The sequence below is a fragment of the Gossypium arboreum genome, chromosome 11 (assembly GCF_025698485.1).
Source record: "Gossypium arboreum isolate Shixiya-1 chromosome 11, ASM2569848v2, whole genome shotgun sequence".
Taxonomy (NCBI): Eukaryota; Viridiplantae; Streptophyta; class Magnoliopsida; order Malvales; family Malvaceae; genus Gossypium; species Gossypium arboreum.
In genome coordinates, this window is record NC_069080.1 from 8,932,153 (window position 1) to 8,946,846 (window position 14,694).

The window sequence follows — 14,694 nt, forward strand, 5'->3', positions numbered from 1 at the left end:
AATGAAGTTCAGCAAAAATTGTCTGGTTGGGAAGCGAGGAAACTATTGATAACTTTGGTACGATCATTTCTTCTAGCTATTCAAACTACTTTATGTATACCGTTTGAATCCCTATCTCTGTATGCAATGAGATTGAAAAAATTGCCCGTAATTTCATATAGGAAACTACTGTTGATACAAGGAAAGTTGCTCTTTTATCATGGGGAGACTATTGCTGTCCGTTGGATAATAGAGGGTTGGGTTTGCGGAACGTAGTTGCCCAAAAAAAAATCTTTTTACTAAAACTTGGTTACCATTTGCTCTCGAATACTGATGCATTATGGGTCAGTGTGTTAAAAGAAAAAATATAATGTACAAAGGATACTTTCGTTTTTTATTTTCAGTAGTAATTGTTCTTTCTTGTGGAAATCTTTAATGAGGGTTTGGCCATAAGTTATTGGTAATGTTTACTGGTCCATTGACAATGGTTGCATCATGAACTTCTAGAATGATGTGTGGATTAGGTAGTGTGGTCCCCTACGGGAAGTTTTTAAAGGAGTTGACTAGCCAAATAACACTTTGCGCGTTTGTGATTTGGTGATTGAAAATGGACTTTAGGATTGGGATCGTCTTAATGATCTTGTCCCAAGGCATATTGTTCGAAAAATTGCAGTGATGATGCCTCCAAGTGTTGAGGTAAGATCGGGTTGTTTGGCTTGGAAATGGATGAAAAATTATGGGTTTTGTCTCTGTTGAAACTTATAAGAATTTGTTTATTGAGGATAATGGTGGTTCTGCTATTTAGAAGGTGATTTGGAAAGCTCGGGCGCCTTAAAGGGTACGTGTTTTCTTATGGCTTCTGTGGCAGGATAGATTGTTGACGAATTATGAAAGAAGGCAAAAGCACATGACAGATGATGGTAATTGCCCTTTGTGTAAAGGTGGCTTAGAAAATGGGGTTCATATAGTTCAAGATTGCTCATTTGCTAAAGTTGTATGGCTAGCAGTGGTTCCAAGGCAAGCTCAGAGTATTTTTTTTTTCTCTTTGACGTTTAAGGAGTGGTTATTATGGAACTTGCTGAATAAAAGCAACCTGAGTAGTGATGATATTGATTGGCAAACTCTGTTTGTAATTTTATGTTAGCTACTTTGGAAAAATAAAAATATGTCTATTTTTTTTTCTAATAATCACAAGTGCACCTAAGTCATCGTGGATACAGGTTACACTTGGGCTAGGAGTTACCAGATTCATATGTGAAAAATGAAACCGCCAAGAACCGTGAGGGTCCTTTCAAGTTAGTCGCCTCCAAAAGTGGGTTAGATAAAGATTAACTCAAATGGGGCTGTGCGATTAGTGGGCAGAGTGCTTCTATTGGAGAGTGTTAAGGGATTCGAATGCAAACTGATTGTGGGATTATACGATGAGTTTCGACAAAGAATCAGTTTTTAAAGTTAATACAAGAGCAATGTTGGAAGGTCTTTTTATAGCTAGGGAGAAAGGGTTCAAAAAGGTTGAAGTTTATTGTGATAATGTTTTGTTGATTGAATTGATATTGTCTGGTGGAGGAGCCAATAGTAGTTTAGTGGAATTAAGATTATTACATCAGTTGCAGTGTCGAAGATGGGAGGTTCGTGTCTTACATATTCTAAGGGATCAAAATGAGGTTGCGGATCACATGACTAAATGTGCTGATACAAGAGACTCTTTGCTCTGTTTGTTTGCAGTTTCAGTAGTTTCGGTTAGAAATTTGTTGGTTGAAGATCATAATAGGTTTAGATCCTTTTAATGTATGAATTGATTGTTGTAATCATTTAATGTTGTCTCTTTTCTACCAATTTTTTTAATCCATTTCATATAGATGTCAAATTAGAGCTTTAATCATTACTACAAATAAGCTTAAGCATTAAATTTTAATTTTGGTTCAATAATATACATGAGAATTTTAATTTAATTTAATTGTGCATAAAAATATAAATACATCAATTTATTTTTATGTTAGATGAATATAATTTTCTGTAATATATTATTTTCAAACTTTTCTTCTTTTTTTCTTCAAGTCATTTGCTTTTTTTGCGGTGTTAGCTTCCGTGCTGGCTACCGTCCACCTTTTTCTCCCTCCCATCAACCCTTTCTTTCTTCTCTTTATTCACTCAACATGTCTTCCCTCTTTTCAGTTTGTAGATCTATTTTGTGGGCCACCAACAATTTTCCTTGAAAAGTGGGTGGCTCTTTTCCAGCTTCTTAATTTCTTTATGTTTTAAGAGTATTTCAAAAATAATAAATGTGTAACACTCTCTAACCATTATTTGTCCCCGGAACAGGATTACAAGGCATTACCAGTTAATTCAGTTCAATCATTTTAAATCACATTCAAACCTACTCAAAACATGTCAAATTAGACATTTTACGTGCTTATATGATGAATCTTTTTAAGTATTTCACATACATTATCAAATAGTTCAAATTTCTTACCAAATAAGTCAATTCCTACCATATACTATTACCAAATCCAAATTTACTTATTTCATCATTACCTTGACAATCCAAAATGACAGACATAGACATTTTAGGTATATGTCATTACCAATAATTAATATACTTCACCACGTTGAGTTCGGGATCGAGCTGGGATGTTGATTCAACAGTCTGACTTTAACCTATCCTGCGCACGGAAACAAACCGTACACTGAGTATGAACTCAATTGTATTTCTATAATCTGAACACTTAATAATATAACATACACTTAAAAATCATAAAACAATCACAATTATATCTTTGTTCACTACAAAGATAAATCCTTTATAATTCACTCAAATTTTCTCATCTACTAATCTTATTAGCTTTCCAAAACAAATTCACAAATCATTTGAACAATAATGTTGTCCATTCATAGGTAAGTTCAGAGATACATAATTCATATGTCTCACTCACACTTCAGTTCACTATTCAATATCAATAAATAATATTCAACTATTCACTTCTCAATCAGTATTCTGTACTTATCCATTTCAGTAACAATTAGTATTTTTCGGTAACGATCAATTTATCTTTATTATTCAGTAACAATCAATCATTAAAGAAATCAGTCATTCAGTAATTTTATTTACCCCTATTAACATGGCTCGGACATTGACGAATACACGGATCCAACCAACACACCAGTATGACACTCAGTGCCTCATCGGCTTTGCAAGAAAATAAGAATAATACGGTACTCGAGACCTCATCGATTAAACCAAGTAATGAAGAGCGAGACGACACACATGGTGCCTCATCAACTCAAGTCAAGTAATAAAGACGATACTTATACTGCCTCATCGACTCAAGGTCGAAGTATCCCTGAACACTTCCAATCCTATGGCATGCCAACTATATCCGACTAGCCCGATACAGTGAATAAGGTATTCAATTTACTTTCAATTTTTCCAATCAATATACATTTTAATTAATCACATAAATTCATAATTCAATACAATTCAATTCACTTTTCAGTAACAAATATTCCAAATTCCACATTAATAACATATTCATATTTATTTCATCACATTCTCAATCAATTTAATTTTCAATATAACATACAGTTAATATTCAATTTCCACATCAATCACATATATCCATATAAATTCAATAAATTTATCACATACCAAATCAATCCATTTCAATTGCAAAACACAATACAAATAATTCTCACCTAAATTACTTACCATAATATTTAATCAAAATACAACAATTAATAATTAAATTTACTTTTCAATTTCAACCAATATTCACTCCAATTCAAATAATCATCTAGATGCACTTACCATACATATTAAATAATAATTTCAACAATTAAATATTAAGTTCGGATTATAGAAATACAAACCGTAATTTCCAAGCTAACCCTCATTGATTTTGCCTTTTCCTTCCTTAGCCAAGGTGTTCCGAAATAACGTTAGCTACGAAAATTAAAACAATTTTATAGTCATTAATACAATACTAATTTATATTGAATAATTGAATTTCTATTCTATTTCTACCTTATTTTCAATTTGATCCTAACTAAGTTCACTTACTTTTCTAACTCAATTCATACTTTATTTCTACTCAATTTCTTATCATATTCAACATAAATATCCAATGTTCATGATAAAACCCTAATTTCAAATTTCTTTCAGTTTAGTCCTTCAAACACAAAACTTATAATTTATTTTACAATTTAATCCTTTAATCAATTCTAAATAAGAATTCTGTAACACCCCTAACCCGTATCCGCTGCCAGAACAGGGTTTCGGAGCATTACTACCATTTGCAGATCACTTAAAAAAATTAAAATACTTACCGATTCAATGCATCCTATAAAATAAATATATTACCATTCAATCAACAGTTTGGCACTTGTATAAGCATCAAACAACAACATTGTTAGTATACTTGCACATATCTCATATAAATTCAACATTGATATATCTATTTTCTCGACATGTCGCACTTGAGTTTAATAATAGTCTCAATTACATAATTTCCTTGTATCAACATATCAAAGATAATCATATATGTACATGTCATGGAACATATCATGCTCTTACCGTTTCTTCACAAGCATATATCATTCATTTCATTAAATCAATATTTTATGCTCAATCATTTCCATATATTTTATGTATATTTATTCTGGTAATAGCTTATATCAAATTTAACATAAATTAAATTCCATGTACTTATACTTATTTCGTTTATCCATTTTCATAATTATTTCATACAACACTTTTGTACATATATTTCCATATGACCAGTTCTTGTAAACATTTCACACAACCATCTCATATAACCATTCGTCATCTGATACATTTTACCTGAATATCAATTGTTCAACAGATGTTATAACGTCTCCCATCCACGGTCTTATTTATCTTTGACGTGATGCCATAGTGTCTTTCAACTATGGTCTTACTCATTTTCTGTCATGTTGCCATGGTATCTTTCAACGATGGTCTTATTCTTTTCATGTCACGTTGCCATGGTATCTTTCAACCATGGTCTTACACATCTCATATCAGGTTGCCATGGTATCTTTCAACCATGGTCTTACACATAGGTTGTCATGGTATCTTTCAACCATGGTCTTACACATTTCATATCAGAGAGCACACTCCCGCGAACCTCATCCTTACAATGGGATTACCAGTCCAAGCTAAATCCCCTGTAATATAAACTCATAGAGTATTGTCGGGATTACCCGTCCAGGCTAAATCCCCTACAACGACAATTACTCTAATGAGCTTGGATCCAATTACCACCAAAGCTAAATTCAGACCCTAATTCGGATTACCCGTCTGGGCTAAATCCGTTTTACACATATTCTTTGGGAGGGCTATATCAGGATAGGATCACCCGTCCGGGCTAGATCCTTTTTACTGTCAATTCCTTTTCAGAGATCCATCGAATTTTCCTTTCATTCAACCGGGATTTCTTCTCCTTTTATCAAATTTATCAAAGTTTCATAAATTTTCATACAATGAACATTCAAATCATATTCATATAAAAAACATGCATTTCAAGCATTTAAGAATATAATTCAAGTTACACGAACTTACCTCATTGCTTGTTTGTGTTTATAATTTCATTAATCTGATATCTTTTCTTTTCCACGATCAAGTCTCATATTTGAGTCGTCCGGATCTTTATAAATAAATTTGATCATCATTTTCATTCATTTCATATTCTAATGCATTTAATTAATGCTCTAGGCAAAATTACCATTTTGCACCTAAACTTTTAATTAATGACGATTTCATCCTTAGGGTCAGGAAAATAAAATTTTTGCAATTTAATCCTTATTTCCAGCTATTATTCTCATATATATATTGATAACAATCCATGAATTCTATAAAATATCAGAATTTTTCATAATTTCAACACTTTTCAATTTAATCCCTAAAACATGTTTTCCCCCGATCTTGAACTAAATTAATAATTTCATTCAATTTTATAATTTAAATAATAAAATAATCCATTTCATACAATTTTGTCATTTCTGACATGTTTACAAAATTGCCCATAAAGTTTTACTTTTATTCAATTTAGTCCTTGAGCCTAAAATATGCAAATTAGCCATGCTAGATGAATATTCATACATATTTTTCCTCCTCCTCCTCTCCATTCCACATCCTTAATGTAGATAACACACTTGTAAGTAACATTATCCATAATTTTTATTATTTACTTTTATGAATATTCAAGCTGTCTATCTGCATCATAGTCACTAAATTATTTATATCTAGATCTATAGAACTCCAAATTAATATCCGATAATTTTCCCTGAATATAGACTCATATATATTCTTACCATAAAAATTTCAGAATTTTTGGTTTAGCCAATAAGTACAGTTTATTCTTTAAAGTTACCCCTGTTCTGCTATCTGACAGTTCTGACCCTTCTTCACCAAAAATTAATTATCTCCTCATACAGGTTCAAATGATGTTCTTGTTTGTTTCTCTTACAAATAGACTCATTCAGGATTTTATACATATAAATTTAAGCCCATAATTATTTTTCTTCAATTTTTTATGATTTTTCAAAGTCAGAACAGGGGAACCCGAATTCATTCTGACCTTGTCTCACAAAATTCATTATATCTCAAAATTTACAAATCCCTTGCTTACACTGTTTATTCTATGAGAAACTATACTCAATAAGATTTAATTTCATATTTTTTTCATCTTCTAATTCAATTTCTACAATTTATGGTAATTTTTCAAAGTTAGTCTACTGCTGCTGTCCAAACTATTTTTGTGCAAGCTATTAATTACCATGTTATAACACCCTTATTTTCTTTTTCTACACCATTTCTCATCACTTTCTCTTATTTTCTCTTCACTAACATATCAAAAACATAGGACCTTATGTAAGAAAACTCTACTATAACATTATTTCCATGCTTTGTCAATAATAACAAACTTAAAAACATATTGAAATCTTGATATACTTACCTTGTTCTATTGATACTAATCTTTAACTTGATTTTCTCTCCTCCAACTTCTATTTCTTGAATCCAACTTGATATTCTAACTCCCATGCTCTCCTTAACATTTTTGTCTCTTGGTAGCTATGGAAATTCATTTAATTTTGGGTGAAAATGGTGAATTTTTGGTAAAGGACCAAATTGTAAAGAAAGCAAAACTTTCTTTCTTCCTCTCTTTCTCTCACGTTAATGCATGGGAAAATATGGATGAGAATTTCTCATCTTTCTTTCTTTATATACTAATAAATAATAATAAAATATCTTATTAAAGTATTAATAAAATAATATTTATCTAATTAAATAATTATAAAATATCAAAATATCTCTAGCATCATTATTACTTTCTAGATTTCTCTCTCTTCCAATTGATCATTTTGCCCTTCATTATCTTTTAAAATTACATCATTGAGTCATCATTTAATTTGGTAAAATTGCAATTTAGTCCCTCATAGTTCTTCATCTATTCAATTTGGTCCTAATTCATCCATTTTCCTTAGTTTCTAGATCATTCCACTCTTAAATTATTTACACTATTGGTCCTTCAAATTTTTCATATTTACACTTTAACCCCTCAAATTATGAATATTTACTCTTGTGCAACAAAACTTTTCTCACTTTTACAATTTAGTCCTTTCTTGAATTAATATATCATAATATACTTCTCAATATTGAAATAACTCAAAATTTCCCTTTTTGTCACTTTATTTCCTTATTTTACTATATCAAGGATAATATCTTACTGTAAAAATTTTCAAGGTATTACAAATTCTATCAATTTAATCCCTAAGTTAATCATTTGTTCAACATGAACTATACTCAAAAACCTAAGAACTTCCAAAATCTCAACTTAATTTCTACAAAACTTTGTTCTAAAACTTCTAAAACATCAAAATTAAAAGAAAATGATTTAATTGACTTACCAAATTAAATTCCAAACTTTAAAACCTTAGTTTTTCCTTTTCTTTTCTTTTTTCTTTCCTTTTGTTTCTTTTCTCCTTTTGTTTCTTTTGCTATTTTACTTTATGTCATATATATATTAGTTAATAATATTAATAATAATAATACATTATAATAATAATATAATATAATAATAATATTTAATTCATAAATATCTTTTACTTAAATTATAAGAAAATATTTTATTTTATTACAAATGTATTTATATATATTTTACACATGTACCATTAATCATTATACAATTGTCTTCATTTTAATAATTTAATATAAAACTATAATAATTATAATAAATATCTATTTAATAACAAATACATATATCACAAATTTACATATAAATATTTTTACATTTGTATATTATCATTATCATCCATTTGTCTTTCTTTTATTTATTTATCATATAAAAATCTTACCATATAATTATTTAATTAATAAATATCTTTTAACTTAAATTTTAAGTAAATAAATAATTATAATACAAATATATATATATATATACATTATTACACTTATACCATCTTATCACCATACACTTGTCTTAATATATTTTATTTCATAATGTAATAATATTAATAATAATATTTAAATAGAAAACCATAATAATAAATAATAATAATTTCATATAATATGTAATCTAAGAAAATATTAGATTTTTCTTCTCATTTGCCGGCTCACCTAATGAAATAGGCATAATTACCTATTTAATCTCCTTTATTTTATTTTAATCTATAATTAAACCTTTACCCTTTATTTAATTTAATCTTTATACCTAATTAACCTTAATTAAATTCTAATTAACCACTCAATTAATTTTGTAAATATTTTTAATAAATATTTACTAATTCATTTTCCAAAAACAGAGACCCGATAATACACTTTCCATTAATCATAAATTTCGGGTCGTTACAAAATGATTTCATGAATCAATTTGAACCGTGTCGTCTTAAATTTTAGGGTAAACTACATGGATAGTCACCTGACTATCAAAAAAATTTATTTTATACATCCAAAATAAAAAGTTTGCAATTTAAACACCCACATTATATAGTTTGATTATTTTTATCACTCCCATTAAAATTACAGATGACAAGTTGACATGACAGTTGAAAAAATCGATATAATAACAAATTTAGCTCTCAACTTTTACATAATTTATCAATTTAGTCATTTTAAAAAATTAACTTTCAAAATTTATAAATAACCTCAATTTCATCCTCGAGTATAAAAAGTTTAGTGGGCAATTGTTAATAGCAACTTAGTCGAAAGAAACACAAAATGAAAGAGTTTCGAGCATAACAGGCATTTATCCTTGCTTGATTCAACCAACATTATTGTTGTTTTTCCTTCTTTTCTACACGTAAAAAGGGTTTCTTTTTCCCTTTCAAGTTTATCCTTTTTGGGTTCTTCAAAGAAACAACAATCTAAGAAAAAAACTGGAGTGACATCCTTGTCTTGATTAATATGAAAATTTTATTATAAGGATGAGTACACGCAGGTTTGTATTTTGTTTGATTTTGATTTTGGGTTTCATCTTTTTTTCTAGGTTTTAAATTTATGTTATTGTCTTTTTTTACAGGATCAATGGCGTTTGACCCACTTTGACTCCAGTTAAGGTTAGGTTTCTACGAAACCTTTTTCAAATATGAATGCACTGCCCAAAATTTGACTTGTGGGTTTTCATGTTTTGAAATTTTCAAAGCTCTTTTTTTACTCATTCAAGTTCTTATTTTTGGCTTTTTAATTTTCACCAAGTTGATAGTGCTAGAAGATATGGAATTTAGTTGGATGTTGTTCAGGATTTTACAGATCTGAATCTTTCAATTAAAAAGGATTATATTACACGATAAAGATTTTGAGGATTAAATTGTGATTATTTGTCAATTTTGGGGTTAATTTTTTAAAATTATGATTAAACTAATATAATATGTAAAAGTTTAGGGTTAAATTTGTCATGATACTAATTTTTTAACTACCATGTCAGCCTTCGTTTGTGATTTTAACGGGAGTGATCAAAATGATCAAATTATATAACGTGAGTGCTTAAATTGTAAACTTTTTATTTTGGGTGCCTAAAATGAAAAGTTTTGATAGTTGAGTGACTTTCTTTGTAGATTACCCTAAGTTTTATATATATCTTTTTATTTAATAAGTCTTCACTTTTAGAAATTTTTATATGTTCTTGTGGCACATTTTTAATTTTGCTTATGCATGTAGTCTTGCTTTTGCAAGTAATTTTAGGGATAATTTTGTTGTCGTTCTCTCAAGTTTGGTGAATGCTTAGTTATTTTTCATTTTTCGTACCGTTTTGGACTATTTGGGGTTGATTTCTTTATCGTGATAGTTGCTTGCAGTCATTCTAAATATCTCATGCTTGAGTTGTGCCAAACTCGATCATTAACGTATCATAATGTTCTATTTATGTTGAATGTTGATAGAGTTTAACCTTCACCTCCGACGATAAGTGTTTTTTTTTTCTTTTACCCGAGTCATAAGGTCTCATTCATGGAACGAATTAACGAATCTTTCCTTTCAAAATGAAAGTTTCTTTTTTTAATAAATAATTCAATTAAAATTTGATTTATACAATTATGCAAAATTAAATATTATTTATCATGAGCATTAATTTGATATACAATCAGCCCTCACCATAACAAACACCCGTTATAACAATATTTCGCTAGAATAACAAAGTTTCTAGAAGAATCAATTTTTATAATTTATTTTAGCCCTCTATAACAACTTTTCATCTACAATACTAATATCCATAGTTATTAAGTACGCTTTTTATAACAACATGGGGTCTAATTTTTAAGTGAAATTATTGTTATTTCATATCGTAAACCTATTAATTATCATTTATTAAATAAAAATTATATTAATTAAAATATTATTTGAATAAAATGATTAAATTTTTCGTGAAGAAATATATTAATCATATTTTATTAATTGAAAATAGTCTTCAATGAATGGAATTAACGATATCAATTTAAGAAACTATTAAGTTCTTTAATTAAATATTCGCTATGAATTTGGAACACCATAAACTTATAAATTGATTACTTTAATTTAGTTACTCATTATAAATTAATTAATATAATTTAATAACTCATATTGATTAATTGAACTTGTAAAGATTTATGAACTTTATAATTAATCACGTGAAATAATGCAAAATAAAATATTCATAAAAGCAATAATACATGCACATGTTATATGTCTTTTAATTTTGTTGATTTGATTTTCACTTTCTTTCATTTTCTAACATAATTCTCACTTTTTTTTATTTAATGAAAATTCATTATATGAATTCTATGGTAGGCTTACAACAATTATCTTTTCATGACAACATGATATTATAGTTGTATAATAGCTATTTCTCTATTACAGACAAATTTTGAATAGACAAATGAGACTATCATAAAAAGATAAACTGTATAATTTTAAAATTCATCATTGATTGTCACATTCATTAAAGTTTGAAATCTCAAACGTAATTTAAACTTTCCAAGACATTTTTTATATTAATTGAAAATTTTATTTATATTTTCAACATTACATCTTTAAATTTTAATATCTTTATTTTTAATTTAAAATATAAATTTAATTGTTAATGCTGTTAATTTTGTTTTGTTATATTTGAGTTCATTGTAAAACTTTTTATGACTATTAAGTGAGTATTTTTTAATTCAAAATGTCAAACCGACAAATTTAGCAGAAAAAGTTACTACTTATATTTAAAATTTGAAATTTAAAAATAAAAAGATTAAATTCCTAAAAATAAAAATAAAATGACTAAATTTCAAAGGTGTGAAGATGTTAAACTAACTAATTTAGTAGAAAAATTTAGCGAGTTACCAACTATATTTAAATTCAAGTTTGAAAAATAAAAGGATTAATTTTCTAAAAGCAAAAATAAAATGATTAAATTTCAAATGTGTGAATATGTCAAACAAACAAATTTAGCAGAAAAATTTAATCAAAGTTATAAATTATGTTTAAATTTTAAAACAATAAAATAAAAGGATTAAAATTCTAAAAATAAAAATAGAATAACTAAATTTCAAATGTGTTAAAGAGTACATAGATTTGAAAGATATTTTAACTTATATATTAATTTTGTTAAAGGATTTCTTTTCGCTTAAGGGCATAAAAGTCCTCAATTTTTTCAAAAAATGTAATTAAGCGTAGATTTTTTTTACACTCAATTGAATACTTAAACTTTCAAAATGTATCAAAAAGGCCCTTAAGATTTTTCAAAAAAAGTAATTAAGCTCATGCTTTTATTTTTCCATTTAATTGGGTACTTAACTTTCAAAATGTATAAAAAAGGCCCTCAAATTTTTTCAAAAAAAAATTTAAGCCCCTGCTTTTTTATACACTCAACTGGGCACTTAAACTTTCAAAATGCATTAAAAAGACCTCAAATTTTTTCAAAAAAAACAATTAAGCCTTCACTTTTTTTAACACTCAATTGAGTGCTTAATTGTCAAAATACATTAAAAAAACCTTTTGCCGATAACTTTAATATTTTAATTAAAATTAACTATTCTTAATTTTTTTCAATTAAAGTCATGTGTCATAACCTGACACTTGATGAAAAAAATTATAAAAAATTATAAAAAATAAAAATAAATAAAAGGTATAAAATTTTTAAAATTTAATAAAATTAGAAAAAAATTTTATAAAATGGCATTTTAATCATTAACTTTAACGCTAAAACCCTATTACATTGCTTGCGTATATTCACATTTCACACTCACTTCTTGAACATCTCAAGAATCGGAGACAAAGAATCCAATTTTTTTAGGGTATTCGGTTGGATTCTTTTCTCTTTGCAATGGAGGAGGAATCAGAGAGTAAGCAATCGACGGTGGAGTCGGTGATGGGGAATATCATCGGGAAGATTCACGACCATGATTCATCATCGGATTCGGATCATAAGAACCCGAGTTCCCCTTCCTCCATTAAAGCTAAGATTTATCGAGTGTTCGGAAGAGAGAGACCCGTTCACCATGTTCTTGGTGGTGGAAAATGTACGAACTGCTGACCTGTCATTTCACTTTTGGATATATGCTTCATATATTGTTAATGACATCAGGGTTTTATATTTGGTTTCCTAATGGATTTGCTGGACTGTTAGTAAATGATATAATGCAGATTTAGAAATGCTTAAAAAAATATTACATTGATGGAAGGTTAATGGATCTGTATTTTTTATTATATGCTTTCTGATCTGTTTGGTAATTAAGAAAATGCATGGCCTTGGCCCTATTTTTGGATTTATTGATTCATTTATTAGTAAAAACTTGAAATTGAAAGTTGAAAATTTTACCTCTTTAAAGACCAACTAAAATTCTATTTTGCTTGAGACACAAGCCATCTAAGCATATTGCGACTTCAATATTTGGGGTCTTCATTTTTGCATGCTGAGTTATAAAGCAAAACATAAAGTTTTTTTGAATTTGTGGATTTTTTGTTTTTCGCGTTGGATGCTGATGTTTGTCTTTTCCATTGTATTCCGTTGGTAATATTTTGGTGCAGCTGCTGATCTGTTGTTGTGGAGGAACAAGAAGATTTCAGCTGGTGTGCTTGGTGTAGCAACTGCAATCTGGGTCCTTTTTTAATTAATGGAATACCACCTACTTACTCTACTTTGTCACACTTTTATTCTATCTATTGCACTAATATTCCTGTTTTCCAATGCCTATACCTTCATCCACAAGTAAGTTTTACAGTCTTTGCAGGAACTTTAATTGCCTTGGTTATATACTGTATGATTTCTTAAAGACTACCTTGACATTCCCCCCTCCCCCTCCCTCCTTCCTTTATAGGACTCCACCTCACATCCCAGAAGTTCATTTGCCGGAAGAGCCATTCCTCCTAGTTGCCTCTGCTCTTACACTGGAACTTAATCAGGCACTGAAACTACTGCGAGATATTGCCTCTGGAAGAAATCCAAAGAAGTTCCTTATGGTGGGTTTATTTTCACGTCTGTGGTGATTTTGTGGATGATTATTTTAAGTCTGACTGGGGGGGATCACTTATATTTTCATTGTTTAGAAGAACGCCATCCATGTTTTGGGTTTCAGGTTATAGCTGCTTCCTGGGTCCTGTCAATTGTGGGGAGTTGGTGCAACTTCTTGACCTTGTTCTACATAGGTAATGACACTGCTCACTAGTTTTAGTGCTAAGTTAATTCCTTACTATGATACCATACTGAACTTTTTTGTTTATCTTTTATCTGGAGATCAGCTTTTATATTGCTGCATATGGTGCCGGTTTTCTATGAGAAATATGAGGAGAAGGTTGACCTGTTTGCAGAGAAGGCGATGGTTGAGATAAAAAAGCAATATGCAGTTTTCAATGTCAAAGTTCTGAGTAAAATTCCAATAGGTCCCTTGAAGACCAAGAAAGTTTAGAATGCTTTGCACTGCAGCAACATTTGGGTAGTCCTGGGGGTTTCAAGGGTGTGGTTGTATTCTCTATTCACATTAGGTAGAGGTATTATTTCTCAATCCTCGATCAACTGTTCACAAATGTTTTGCCTTGCAATTCAGAATATAATCGTTTAGGAGCAATGAGTTGTTAACAATAGACCGAACTTTTTACATATGGCTGCAACCCGATTTTGTGTTATAGCACGTATTATTTCTTGACCGGTTTGATTTCTGGGATGTTTTACTTTTACCTTATGCCTAGTCCTTTATGCTTTCTTCCATCTATTTTAAGAGCAAAAAGAAGTGGGAAATGGTGGT

General features: G+C 28.9%; 1 long non-coding RNA gene across 1 annotated transcript; it reads left to right on the forward strand.

Moving 5' to 3' along the window:
* The first annotated feature begins 13,311 nt into the window (after positions 1–13,311).
* On the forward strand, positions 13,312–14,621 carry LOC108472991 (uncharacterized). The gene is made up of 4 exons (XR_008274648.1): positions 13,312–13,661; positions 13,771–13,912; positions 14,000–14,098; positions 14,192–14,621. It is a non-coding gene; the product is annotated as an uncharacterized LOC108472991 (long non-coding RNA).
* The last annotated feature ends 73 nt before the right edge of the window (positions 14,622–14,694 follow it).